A 13,426-nucleotide genomic window follows, 5' to 3' on the forward strand; every position below is an offset into this window, starting at 1 on the left:
ATCTTCACGGTACTTGCTGTCTCTGCTGATCGGACTCTGGGAAGCTATATTTTGACAGACAATAAAAGTGCCGTTTACTTTTTGTGAGTTAGCTGATGAGTCCTCCTCGCTTGAGCAGACTTCATGACTAACTCTCTCTTTTATAATGTAACCACCGAGCTAAATGCCTAGTATGAAAAGTACCTCGTACGGGAAAAATGCGTTCACGTTGACTCCAGCCATCTTTGTCTACGCACGATCTCCGCCGAGGTTCTTGGTGCATGTCAGGCTACAACTGCTCGGAATTCTTTCTTGTCATTTTTTTAAGGATCTCTTTAAATCCTTTTGGCGCAGGTAATTGGCAATGTTTCGTAGCAAAAGAAGAAAGAACTAATAGTCCATTTCAACAAGAAAATTGCTCTGCTCGGAAAGGAAGCCTTTAATGGCTTCACTTCAAATCCCCAAACATCAACGTTTCGTATTTTTTGCTTGAACTGCACTATGGAGGCGCCAAAAAACATCCTATCTATTGTTCTGTAGGCCAAAGAGAATTAGGCTATAGCTTCTGCTTGATACTGAAATACTCATTACGTGGAATATCTATTCCGAGTATCAGGTGCATAAAATCATGAAAGGGCTGTTGCAGCGAAACTTACTAATTCGCCGAATCTGAGTCACCCACATGGTTCTTTCAATAGATCCGTATTCAATGAGACACGCACGATTGTATCCAGTCACGAAAACGCAGATCAGTTTATTTAAAGACTGCAGCGAAGAATCATCTTAAAATGCTATTGTCGAGCATCAGAAACTTAAGTAGTCGAAATACAATGTAAATTCTGTAATGGCATCCCTCGCCGATGTCAGCGTACCTTTGAATCAGTGTTACTTTGAGTTTCACTACGTATCTTGGTGTGTAGTATTAGCTTTTACTTTTGAACATGGACCATCAACAATGCATTAGTAACATGAAGTCATAATGGCGTGTTAATGAAGGCATGCTTTCAAGAAGAAAGAAGATGCTCTTAAAGGTCAATGACACATAGTTCGCCGAAATTGCTTAAAATGTACATATATATAACACCTAGAAGTTAATGATAATTGTGGTCCTGCATGATTCATGTAGTATGTGAAGAGGAGGTTTATGCGTTACATTATTTAGTCTATTTAGTACCTACTGGTACAAAAGAAGTTTGGAGACCATCAAAATGGAGGGAATATGGTACAGACCTTCGAAGATACAGCCATAATTGTCACTGTAGATGTTTGGAGACCATAATACATAACGGACCAAACAATGATTTAGAACCTTTGGATGTTACAACTGGTACTGCAGATGCACGGAGACCATCACGATATCTGTGCAGTATGGTACACATCCGAATATCAATAACAATGAATGCTCTGCTATCTGATCTGATCGGGATTTCATTAGAGGCAATTACCAATCACAAACACGTATTTGCCACTTCCCGACCAAATCTGATTCCCGATCCTATGGTATGATCGAACCCATTGCTATGAGTGGGCGAACGCCATAATTCAGTTTTCGGTGATCAGATAAGCCACCTTGACTGTCACCAGTGCAGTGCCTTAAAATGGCTCTGATCGTTCACAAGGCCGTATCTTATGGTTCACAAGTCAGTTATCTCTAGCGTTAGACGCCGATGAAAAGGCAGCATAACTTGACGTAAATGCAACCAGGCTGTCGCTTAAGAGATTCATTCGTCACGTAAATTATCAAAGTTACAGAATATTTCTCCAACAATGACGGTGACAATACTGTTAATAGACTGATCATCGACATCACTGGTAATTCAGTTTTGATCAGATCACAAAATGTAAGTATTTCGACCTAGCTAACAGTGATTAAACGCAAATTTCGCGAGATGAACTCGGGGGAGGGGATGACCTTTCCAGGCAACCCTATCTCAAACCGTCGAATGTCCGCAAGGAATTCGGTGCTATAATTATCCACAGTAATACCATCAACTCTGATAGATATCGGTAAACAAAACTTCTTGTATGTTTCTGATGGCTTAGTCAGTCACGATATTTCTCAGACTTGGTTTGCATTTCTCGATAGTCTTTTGAGAAAACTATTGGCAAAGTGTCCTATAAATACAACAAAGCTGTCGCCAAACAATTGTCCGTTTGAAGTGATAGTCGGACGTTACAACGTATTTAGCCTAGCTCAAGCTCAGTTTGCTAATCGTCAGTCGCTTTCTTTTCAACAGTGTAACGAGTTGACATTCATTCGTTCAAAAGGAAGTTTCCCATGGAAGAACAACAGGTAGGATTGTGTATGCAGATAACGCTGGTAGCAATCAGGTTTCGATAACATGACAAAAGGCGTGGCGCATGAGATAAAATGGGGGGACTCGAGTTATTTCACTGAAGTACCAAGACATGGCAACTCGGCCCATGTCCTCAGACCATCGCCTGCGGTTCACCAGCATATCTTTGTATTCCAACAAAAAGCGCTTCTAATTTATTCTTCTCGCTTGTTTGCTGTTACCCATGTACGGTACATCTGATCAGCTAAAACATTTTTATCAGCACTTAACTCAATATTCCTGCAGCCTGTTAGGGTTTTAACTCAAATTTGTATTCAATCTGCGTCAATTTCGTCTGTGCCATCATTTCTGTAGTTTAATTTCGGACCATTCATTTCGTCGTATTGTCTGATGTGTGGACATTTTTTTTCTTCTCAGTAGAATCGGGAATTGATTACTCCATGAGAGGCATACTTGATCGCATCATTTCATCCGCTTCTTAAGTAGGCGGATAAGTAACACCACTTATCGAGTCAGTTTTGTGACGCAAGCAGTAACTAGATTTGTCTTCGAATTGAAATGTCAAAGGGATGCATTACCAGCTTTAAACGGCACTTTGAAAGGAACCTTCAACATTGTAAGTGTCGAATTTCACGGTGTCCTCTTATTCTTTCCGAGATACGCGGATTCCATCTCCTTTGGACCTTATTTCCGTTAATACTGGGCCCCATCAATCATATAAAAAGGTAAAAGCGGTCACTATCGAGATTCTAGCGCATAAACACTTCATGGTAACGTCATCGCATCCGATCTTAATGCCAAGTAAATGCAGGGGAAATTGCCTTCGGTGTCAGAAACGTTAACGCTATGAATACGCCTTGGTTTTCGGTCAGCCTGGGCTCGTCCGGTGCGTGCACAGAATGTTTGAGATGTGTCAGGTTCGTCAAACCGAAAAGAAACTCGGCCGCTGCCGACATTTTCTTACTATGCTACAGATTTGATATCGTCAGCGATTGGTAAAAGTACTGGCAATTGACCAACAATCCGATTTCGTGCAGATGGGTTTTATTCGTAATCACGCAATAGAGTGAAGAAAGGGTCAGTATAGGGCGAAGAAAACGTCATCAACCCTCATGATTTATTGATGGTGAGGTGAATATCGCATTATCATCTCATGCGTACCTCAGGTTTTAGTGCAATACCTCAGAAAATCCTGAAACAGTTTCCGATATGTGCTATCTACTTGGCCGGAAGCCAATAATACCAATAAATGAATTACTGGAAACATATAAAATTTCCCGATAAGTAAAATCTGATGTCGATCACCAGACCGATTTTCCCCTAATGATTTGTACTTGACGATATTGGCCGGTCTGAAATCGGTGCTTAAAATCGAACTGATATTTGATATTTTCGGGAAAGAAATGTGATAATGTTTCCCGATAATCAAAATCATACGCCAGGCAGTTAACTATTCAAAAAAGTGATTTGCGAATGAGTTTGTCTGTTGACGATATTGCTCCGGATTTATTCATAAAAACCTATAATCGAATGTGACTTAAACAGATTGGGCGCGGAAAGCTCTAAGCACGCGGTCACTACAAGTTTCAAGCAACATGCCTACAAGGATGGCTCACCAACTTTAGCTACCAAAGATAGCTAAGACCAAGAATGAGGCAATCGTCGAATCGAATTGACGATGCTCCAGTAACCTCAGAGTGGAAGCAACTGCACCAGAGGTCGCCAAGGCAAGTCGGAAAGGCAATGGCAATCGATCAACTCTGTCGTGCTTGGTGGGGGAATGCGTCGTCAAATCAAGGCGCAGTGGTTGACACCATGGCCCGCCCTTTGGAGTAGCTACATGCAGTCAACCCGACCGACAACTTGTTCACCTGCTTGTTCGCGCTCTTGGTATGATAGGGCTAGAGCCTGGAAACTGAAAAGTCCTGCCTTTGCACAGATTTTTTTATATCGAATTTGCCGAAATGAGCTAGACGTGCATGTTCGTATATACATGTAGAAAGAATTCGATTGATCTCGCCAGACAATGATATCCCTAATCTGCATCAATTAGACATCCATTCAATTTCTCCTGTCTAATTTAAGGTATTATTAGTCACGATCCTCTTTTAGAAACGTTTAACAGGCCTTATACCGATCAAAGGCTAGGCCCTAGAATTGATGACAGTACCGATGAATCGATATGTTTACTAATAAATAAATAAATAATGTATTCATTTGAAAGAACACATTCTGAAATGCCGACAGCTTCATGTGATGGTGTCATTCTATCACTTAAAAGGACTCGTTCGGCGTTTATCTTTTAAGTTAGCCCGTCAGCAAGCTAGTCGATTTGAATCAGAGCCTGCTTGCACACTTCGGGGTTACCTACTTTCATCTGCCATCAATAGCGAAAGGCCTACTAAATGTCATAAACTATCATGTATTCAAAGGAGGACGGCAGCTTAGATCTATTGTGCTGAACTAGAATAGGGGTTCATCCTTTCACATTTAGGATATGTAAATATACCTCTTTAAGAACTATTCTTGTGTTGCCTGTCATTTGTGTTTTATTTATCTACGATACTGTTAACATATGTCAGTGGACAGGAAACAAGACTAGCTTTGATCCATTGAGAATAACGAACTTTTCATTCAATTTATAGAAAATCTGATATTTCTCTTGCCGGATCTGCTTAAAAATCTCCTTGGAGGCATTTTCAGTGGATTTTTAGTGAAATCCTCTCTGTGGTAGTCAGAAATAAAGTTGAACTCAAACTTTACCGATATACTGGAGTTTTTGGGTTGAAAAGGATAAACAGAATATCAGCTGTCGTAGGTAAGTTCTAATTCTACATTTTCAGATGTTTATAAAATGTACAACAGGATAATGCAATTGAGATAAGTCAAAGATTTAAAATACGGATCGGTTTTTGGTGCGCTCTTCCCATCATTATCCACATGTTTACATAAAATTTAAGATATCTTATTAATTTGCTCGAGAAAGAGCCTTCAAGCATATTATCAAGGTCTTTGACCCGGTCCCGCCAGTAGAAACGAACGGTCATTGATTCCCCATCCTCCTGACAGACACATTGGCCATGGGCTAGAGAGATGTCTCTAGATTTCCAATTTACTCCGAGACTAAGTATGTCCGGTAACACCTCTCAATGTGACATTAGAACCACTTCACACTGGGTAATTATCACGTACCCGGTTCATAGTGACACAAGAGCTGGCTACAAGTATCTGAGTCCAAGCAAGCCATGCCTTGATTTCTAAGCTGGTGTCATCAGCTGTCCTGTAAAAGGGCTTCAGGATCTACGGTTACCCATCCTGCCACCGGTGGGCTCATTCCACGACAGGGGACCCCTAACCTGCCTCGACCCAACCCGTCGTCGGGGAGCACACAGCGAAAGCAGAATGACTCTGGAGTTGTACAGTATAAACACGTACCTTCAGCTCAAAGGTCGAGGACACTCTTTACTTGATTGCTACAATGATTATCAGAGAGACTAGTTGAGCACGTAAATCCTGGAGTCAACACCAGTCAAGAAGATTGATAATCGTGTCAGTATCTGCTTCGATCTAAGACTACACTTCTTATTCAATACGACCCTCTATCATTTGAGTTCGCGTATTTCACACTTCAAGTTTAAGTATTGCCTCCTCGAGTGATGCGCTGGGGAATCTGCTGCCATTGTATTTGCGTGTTTGTTAGCTTGTCCATCAACACGCTCACTAACCTGTTCTTGTCATGGCGGCACTGACACGAAACCTTGCTGGCTTTGAGTATGATCAATACCGAACCAGAACTGCTACACTTCACGTTCAAAGCTTTTGTAACCAGACTTCGTCAATATTGACGAAAATGAAGAAACAGTTTCCTACTGTTTCCTTCGAGTCACTTGATGCTAAAACGTAGAGCTAATTACAAGCTAAACGGGTGTTTGGTACACCTTCCTTCGATAAGGCCATGCGAATTCTCTCGGTCCGTAATAAGCCAAAGCAGTATCAGGTAGACCCATCATTCACGAGGACGCCATTGCCCCATGACATGATCTATAATTCCTGCGTATGTCAAAGTAATGGCAATACATGTCGTTCGTTTCCGTGACCTCAAGATATAAAAAAGCAAAATAGCAAACGGCTTTCTCGGATGAGCCAATTATCATTGTTATTCTGTGTGGTTGGATACGAGTTCCCAGGAACAACCGGCGGCGGATTGCATTAAATCAGTGGCAGAAGGTAATCATCACTGTCAAATACACAATTAATTGGATGAGGCAGTGACACTAAGGTTTGTAAACAGGTAAAGATTATAAGAAGCAGGTTTCATAACCACTACGATCGACGAAGTAAGAAATGACAACAATTTTTGATGATTTTTCGTGTACGTCAATACCGTGAAGAGTAGAACAAGTGAACAAATCCATCAAACTTGTATATAAAGTACTTGCAATGAACATGTTCGTAAGGTCTAGCAAGAGCAGGTGGTACTGTAAGCTACTTTACATAGGGTCTATTAGAATATTAGCAGCGCATCAATTCATCAGAGATGGCCAAGAAAAGGAGTGTCACAGCTGGTCTGAAGAGTTCTGATCTAAATTCCAATGCCACCATTTTCTGACGCTTGGTGGCCATCAACTCTTCTTCAGTTAAACATGGTGTTGACTGAATTCTTCACCACCTGCTCCAAGTCGTCCCGAGACATGTTTTGTTGATTAGACGTATTGAGAAACCTCCTTCAGCAGACACAAATGCAGACCGAACATCGTGGGATTCTATTAAGGACACTAAATTCTTCTTGACGGGCACATCTCTACTATATTTAATGACAAACCATCTCTGTCCCAAGGGTTTCCTTGGAGAAGTGGCTCTGTAGTTCCTCAATCAACAAGTTGAAGGCTGGCTTAGAAGTCATGTTATGTACCAGAGCTTGGCTTATCCAGTATATAGATAGCATTAGCAAGATTGTGCAACCGGCCAAGACTTATTGGCAAGAACCGTTTCTCATTAAGAAGACTTGGCGTTCTATTAGGCTAAGTGGGAGCACCATACTCCTTCGTTTATGAAATGTCAAACCCCGGTGACAAACTGTAAGTGAGTGAAATCAATGGTTATATCAGCAATGCCTTTCGACATGTTCTGAAAGCCCTTTGTTAGTGTGTTGCCATATTAATTGTTGGGGTTCATGTGTAACTACGCTCGGCTACCATGTAACTACGCTCTGCTACCATGTTACCACGCTCTGCTTCCATGTAACGCCACTCTGCTTCTATGTAACTACACTCTGCTACCATGTAACTACGCTCTGCTACCGTGTAACTACGCTCTGCTACCATGTAACACCGCTCTACTACCATGTTACCACGCTCTGCTACCATGTAACGCCGCTCTGTTACCATGTAACTACGCTCTGCTACCATGTAACTACGCTCTGCTACCATGTAACGCCGCGCGATCTGCTACCATGTTACCACGCTCTGCTACCATGTAACTACGCTCTGCTACCACGAACTCAAGTGTCCTGGTTAAAAACGGAATTAACCCTATGACTACCGTGAAGCATATATTTTCAGGGCTTAACAGTACAGATGCTTTGATGCCTCCTTTCTTCTCCGTTTATTGTAAGACTAAAAATCGGTATATCTGCATGAAAGACGTCTTTTTTGGTGACCCTTCGAGGGACACTAGATATTTTCCGCCTTGATATCCCCCCTCTCAAGCCACAGCTCTGATACTACAGACAGTTTCCAATCCCGTTTACAACTTTTATTTTCTGAGGAAACGCTGTGTGAGGATACCTTGTGGATGCTTGGGTAGCTTTTGACAGATTGAGTGTTTTCAAAACATCTCCACGAAGTTACCGTCACGAACCGTCATAGCGAATCAAGATAGGTAATGCGATAAAGTGGGCTTCGAAATGATGAATGATCTCCTTGCGTGTGAAATGTTAGGAGAAATCTTTTAAAAATCAATCCAACTTTTCATTTTGTCTACAACATTTATCAAAGCGTTGTGGTAGTACTGCTTTATCAATCAGCCCATTAAGAAGTCGTCAATCTGGTAGAGCATGGTATTACGATAGAATATCACATGCCACTAAATGCTACGAATACAATTCCAGATCAATGGGCATGGTCTGCTCTCAAGCATAAACCACTGAGAATCGGCTTTCCAACCTAAGATGTTTGGGTTGTCTCGCCAAAACCTTTGTGGTGAAAGAACGGCTATAGTACATGATATTTTATGATAATTAAACATTTTGCTTTGGAATTAACAGTTTCCATCCTTCAAAATGGAATGAGGCGACTTCCGCGAAATCGTTGTGCAAAACCATTAAGACAGCACCATAGGCAGTTTGAGAAAAAAGACACCAGACATCTTAATTCAATTTCACCAGAGGAGAATACATGGCTATGCAGCGTCTATTGTCACTGGTCTCCTAAATGATTTACACTCCTCGAGGAAACGTGTAAGCTGTGGAAACACTTGATAAGCTAGCGAACCCCATTCACAGGAAGCAGGAAAGTACATGGCTCTCTCTAATTCGACAAACGTCAGGTACATTTCCCGGGGGGAAAACACAGAAAAACAGGATTAATTCACTATATTAATGACTTTTACCTCCCTCATCAGTTAAGCATGCTACTGTGCAACTCATCAGACACCCGACTCCAATAGGGAAGCGTCTGTTTTAAGATAGAATAAGAACACCACACGTGTTGATTTATAAGAAGGTTGTACTAAAAGACTGGTGCTTAGGCCTAATGTAATCGCCATAAGAGTACATCTATCCCTCACCAAGAAGATATACCTCATTGTATTCCTAACATTAGAAGCCTTAACTTAACGACCGTATCTTAAGGGATTGTCTGGCGAGAAACTATTTTTACGACACTTATTCTTTGAGAGTTTTCTCTTCGCTGTTCTTGCAGGTTTTGAATGTCACATAAAACAGCTTGAACAAGCCAGAATCAATCACAGGTAAGTTCGGGAACCAGTTTGACCTTTTCAAAATGTCTCGATTACAAATGTTAACGATGCCGTTTCTATTCCGATTAAACCGAAAGCTGGCCTCACGAGTCCTTCTAGCAAAACAAATAATGCTTCATCAGAGGAAATTCGTTCGCATCAACGATGAAAACTTGATGACATCTTTTATTCCATCCCCGTCGCCTGATTGTCAATTCAATCACGTAGAGTTATACCAATGTTTAAAACGACTGTGAAACCTAATAATCTTTCGCATCGAACCATCTAATGTTTTGCAACATGCCGTGTTTTGCCAACGATCTGGTAGAAATGTCTGAAAACAGTCCAACAATCCAACTTAACCCGTAAGCTAGCTGTTGTAAACCTGCGTTCACTAGGCAGGAACTCCCTAAGGTAAACGATCCCGCCATCAATCCACTAACATGATGGTTGGTCATTGGATAAGATCACGGGATATTGGCATTCCATGTCCCGGCCACGTGATATCATCGCGATATATCACCAGGGTATTGTTGATCGGCAAAGAGTGGCCCCACAATTGCCGGGAACGATCATTGACCGGTTTTGCTCTTTCATTATTCCGGTATTTCGCCAAAATCGGATGAACCTGCGGCATTGTCCACGACCACAGGGCACCTTGATGTAACTTGACCTGCGATTCGGGCGTAATACACGGCAATAACTTGAACAGCCTATTGGTCAATCAAAGATCATTCAGCCTGACTGATCTCGAGTATCGATCGAAACCTCTTCCTTCAGCAGGTGAGAAGGCAAGTGGGTGCTTCATCATGTTCACTCTCACGGTCAATATGACAAGGTGATAGCAGCCGAGTGGCGGTAATCACATTCTGTCAACTCTCCTACTCTCGTCCTTGGATAAATTGGTTGTGGTTTGAAGGTATAACAACATATAGTAATCAGCACAGCACGTAAGTGATATCAGAAATCCATAGGCGCTCACCTGAATCTGTCCATGGTGACATTGACAAACTAAAGGGCGTTTTCACGGTGCAGGTGCGTACAAAAATTCGAATTACACCTTATGTAAAGGTATCGATATTTGCTTGGTAAGCTACTGGTTTTTGTCGTAGCAAGACTCCGTCAGGAGTTCTCTGTCTTCAAGTGTACTTTGTTTTATAGAGCCATGACGTCAGTAGCGCAGAGAAGCAGTATTTGCTCCGCGGACATTCTATCCAAGGACATTTCAGAACTTCTACACCTTCATCAAAAAGTTCGGTTCTACGAACACTATTTAATTCAACATTCGAATCAGTAGTTGTTGTTGCCGATACAAGCAACACTAATGACCTATACCATCCAACCCTTGTTTACTCCTATATTTGAACGATGGCAATTTTACGGTTTATTTTCGAATCGATCGTCAGGTGCGACGTGCCAGAAATTACAATAATGGTAAATTCTTCAAGCATGATTTTCTATTCAAGTCGACTGAATTTCAACTAAACGACATGTGAATCCTTCCAAGTGGATACATGACCAAAATCACATGATTCGGGTGACGTGATTTTAATCGTTATCGTGGTGGTTTGATTAGGCTTTGCTATTATAAAGTAAATGTGTCAAAGAAATATGAAATCATGAGAATCGCTTAACAAAAAATCTATTGGAGGGAGGGCGAATTTTCCGGTGATATGAAGTCGGTGGAGAATAAAGACACGCGATTCATTGACAACAAGTCTGATTATTTCATCAAATTACAGCTAAACTTCCATTTTGCGTTGGCCAAATAAGTAACCATACTCCAAAGGCTCTTATAAGAACCAGACAGTCGGGCCATCCTGCAAAGGCGCGGAAACCTATACAAGCGACGTTATCTTGGTCATGCTTGAACCTTGTCAAGATAATTACTCCAAGCTTGAACAGAGCAGCCCAGCCGTATCAACAACCCAAACACGCCAATCAAGCAACCTTGATTCTTTAGATCAGTTCAAGTCACGCCACTCTCGCCAGCCTCAGCCATGATGGCCGCCTATTGAATTGCTGATATGTGTTCACTTCACCCTAATGAAACAATATTGAAATAACCTTCTTGGTGTTTATTCTTCAGCGGCGGCATCGCAGTCCCTAAAGTAGATTGGATTGTGCGGTGGCCTTTGATTTGATATGATCATGAACGTACATGTATAACCGCCATGTGCACGTCCATGGAAAGACTCATTCTCCGCTAAGAATGAAAGGTATCATGGCAAGGCCGCAGAAGTGGACGAAAGTCTAACGAGGAATTGTGGTTATTTAAAATTCTGGCACGTCGTACCTGACGATCGATTCGAAAGAAAACCTCTACGAAATTGTCTCGTTTAAATAAAGGTAATCATGGGTACGTGAGGACAGGGAAAATCATTACCGCTACTTGTATCAGCAGCATCAACAGCTGATAAGAATGTCTGCTAAGAGGAGAAGTGTCTTGTATGCCGATACGTTTCGCGAGTGTTTAGTGAAAGTGTTTCCCCTACAACAGCTCTGGCCTCGAATGGTTGAGTTAGTGGTCGCATTATTCCGCGAATAGGGGAGTGAACAATCATTGAAAGAGCACTGAAATGTTTTAAACAGTCTTGACAGATATTACACAGGGCCAGCACTTATAAAGTTTACAGAGCTCTTCTCTAGAGGCCACTGCAGATTCTGGCCCGAAAGCGTGCACAAACAATGGTATAGAGTGTACTCAAAAGTAGCTGACAATATCAAGCAGCCCTCCACGACCACTACGCTCCGCAAAAGGCTACGAATCCCGAGATTGAGACGTTCACGGCTCAGTGTGGGTCATTCTGACATGTCCATCAACGATTTCCCTTCCTTTCCGCTTTGCACCCTTCCAATACGAGGTGACCAATCAAACTGACCGTGAAATTAAACTTCATCAGTAACAGTCAAATGCCACTTGTAGGCATGAGTTATTTCTGCCGTGTGATTGAGACATGGTGTTGTCCCATCGGAGCGTTCAGGCAATTTCTTAGCGCAGATCGGCATCAAATTGGACATGACGGGACAAGTTGTTGACTACAGTTCTAGCGATCACTGTGTCGATGAAATGGAAAGCAACTGTGTTTGCGGTGAGCCTCTGATCATTCGGTGACCTCTTTCTGTGCGATATCATTTGGCCGACGAAACAGAAACCTTCTGCTCAATCCCCTGCACCGAAATTGATGTAGAACTTAATCGGGATGATTGAATCTTACCAATCATTCTCCGGAAATTGTACCCAAGGCCCCATGAAAACAAAAGATTACTGTCTTGACCATTTTCTCAGCTAAAAGAAGGAAATACAATTGACGAAATGCCGCCATCAATATCATCCTCATTCCCTGCTGGGGAGTGTTGTTTCGTATTAGATGGGAAATAAATGACGTACACCTGCTGCGGGATTAGACGCAAAATAACCAGTCTCCTAATGCTTTTGTTCCCGACGGCTAACTTGACTTAGTCGTTATACAAGCCACCCTTGTTCATCCTCCCGGCCTTTTTTAGCCAAAAACAGCCAATTATCTTCGTCTGCGGAGAATGGCATGGAAATTTCGTATTCTCGCTGAGCATTTATTCGACCCGAGGTTATCAATTGTTAATGGATGGAATCCGAGGACACTAATTGGGTATTCAGCGGAGGGATACTTTGTCGAATGGGAGTAGCATTTGTGCCATTCGTCTTGGGAGTAGGAGCGTAGGCTTTGATTTCCCTCCAACCACAGTAGGCATGATCAGATCATCAAACCTCGTCTGTATCATTACGTCAGATCTATAGCAAAAGAACAGTCATCAAAGATGGCCGAAGGTAATTTCAACCAAGAGCCAATTGCAATAGGCAGATATGATGATATGCCGTCGGCACGAATCCGCTCAAAGGTAATAACGGAGGAAGCCAGGTCGTGGGTATGCGACGACAAGTGGTCATTGAGTGAAGCCAGGTCAATTTAAATGACCATTCAAGTGTGCAGTAAAGATAATGCATTTTGGTTCATGTTTGATTTGAAATGACTGGGCGACAGATTTTGAAAATTAGAATCAAACAGGCTGAAAATTAGCAAGTTGATTTACCTCAAGGCCTGGTTTGAAATAACTTTGTACTTTCTGGGCGTTGCTAGAAGTGGAAGCTTTACATTGTCGCGAAGATTGTGTATCTTTTATACGGTCTATACAATGCAAACAGTAGATCCCTA

The 13,426-nt window shown here is 42.0% G+C and overlaps 1 protein-coding gene across 3 annotated transcripts in view; it reads left to right on the forward strand.

Moving 5' to 3' along the window:
* Positions 1-13,426, forward strand: part of LOC135489865 (D(1)-like dopamine receptor) — a 58,578-nt gene that overhangs the window by 20,455 nt on the left and 24,697 nt on the right. For 2 of the 3 annotated variants that reach the window (XM_064775464.1, XM_064775466.1), the window contains exon 2: positions 9,197-9,245. The exons of the other annotated variant lie outside the window; for it this stretch is intronic. The gene's annotated coding sequence lies outside the window, so the exon portion shown is untranslated. The remainder of the gene's footprint in view (positions 1-9,196; positions 9,246-13,426) is intronic. 3 annotated transcript variants of the gene reach the window in all.

The sequence above is a fragment of the Lineus longissimus genome, chromosome 6 (genome assembly GCF_910592395.1).
Source record: "Lineus longissimus chromosome 6, tnLinLong1.2, whole genome shotgun sequence".
In the NCBI taxonomy this organism is placed as follows: Eukaryota; Metazoa; Nemertea; class Pilidiophora; order Heteronemertea; family Lineidae; genus Lineus; species Lineus longissimus.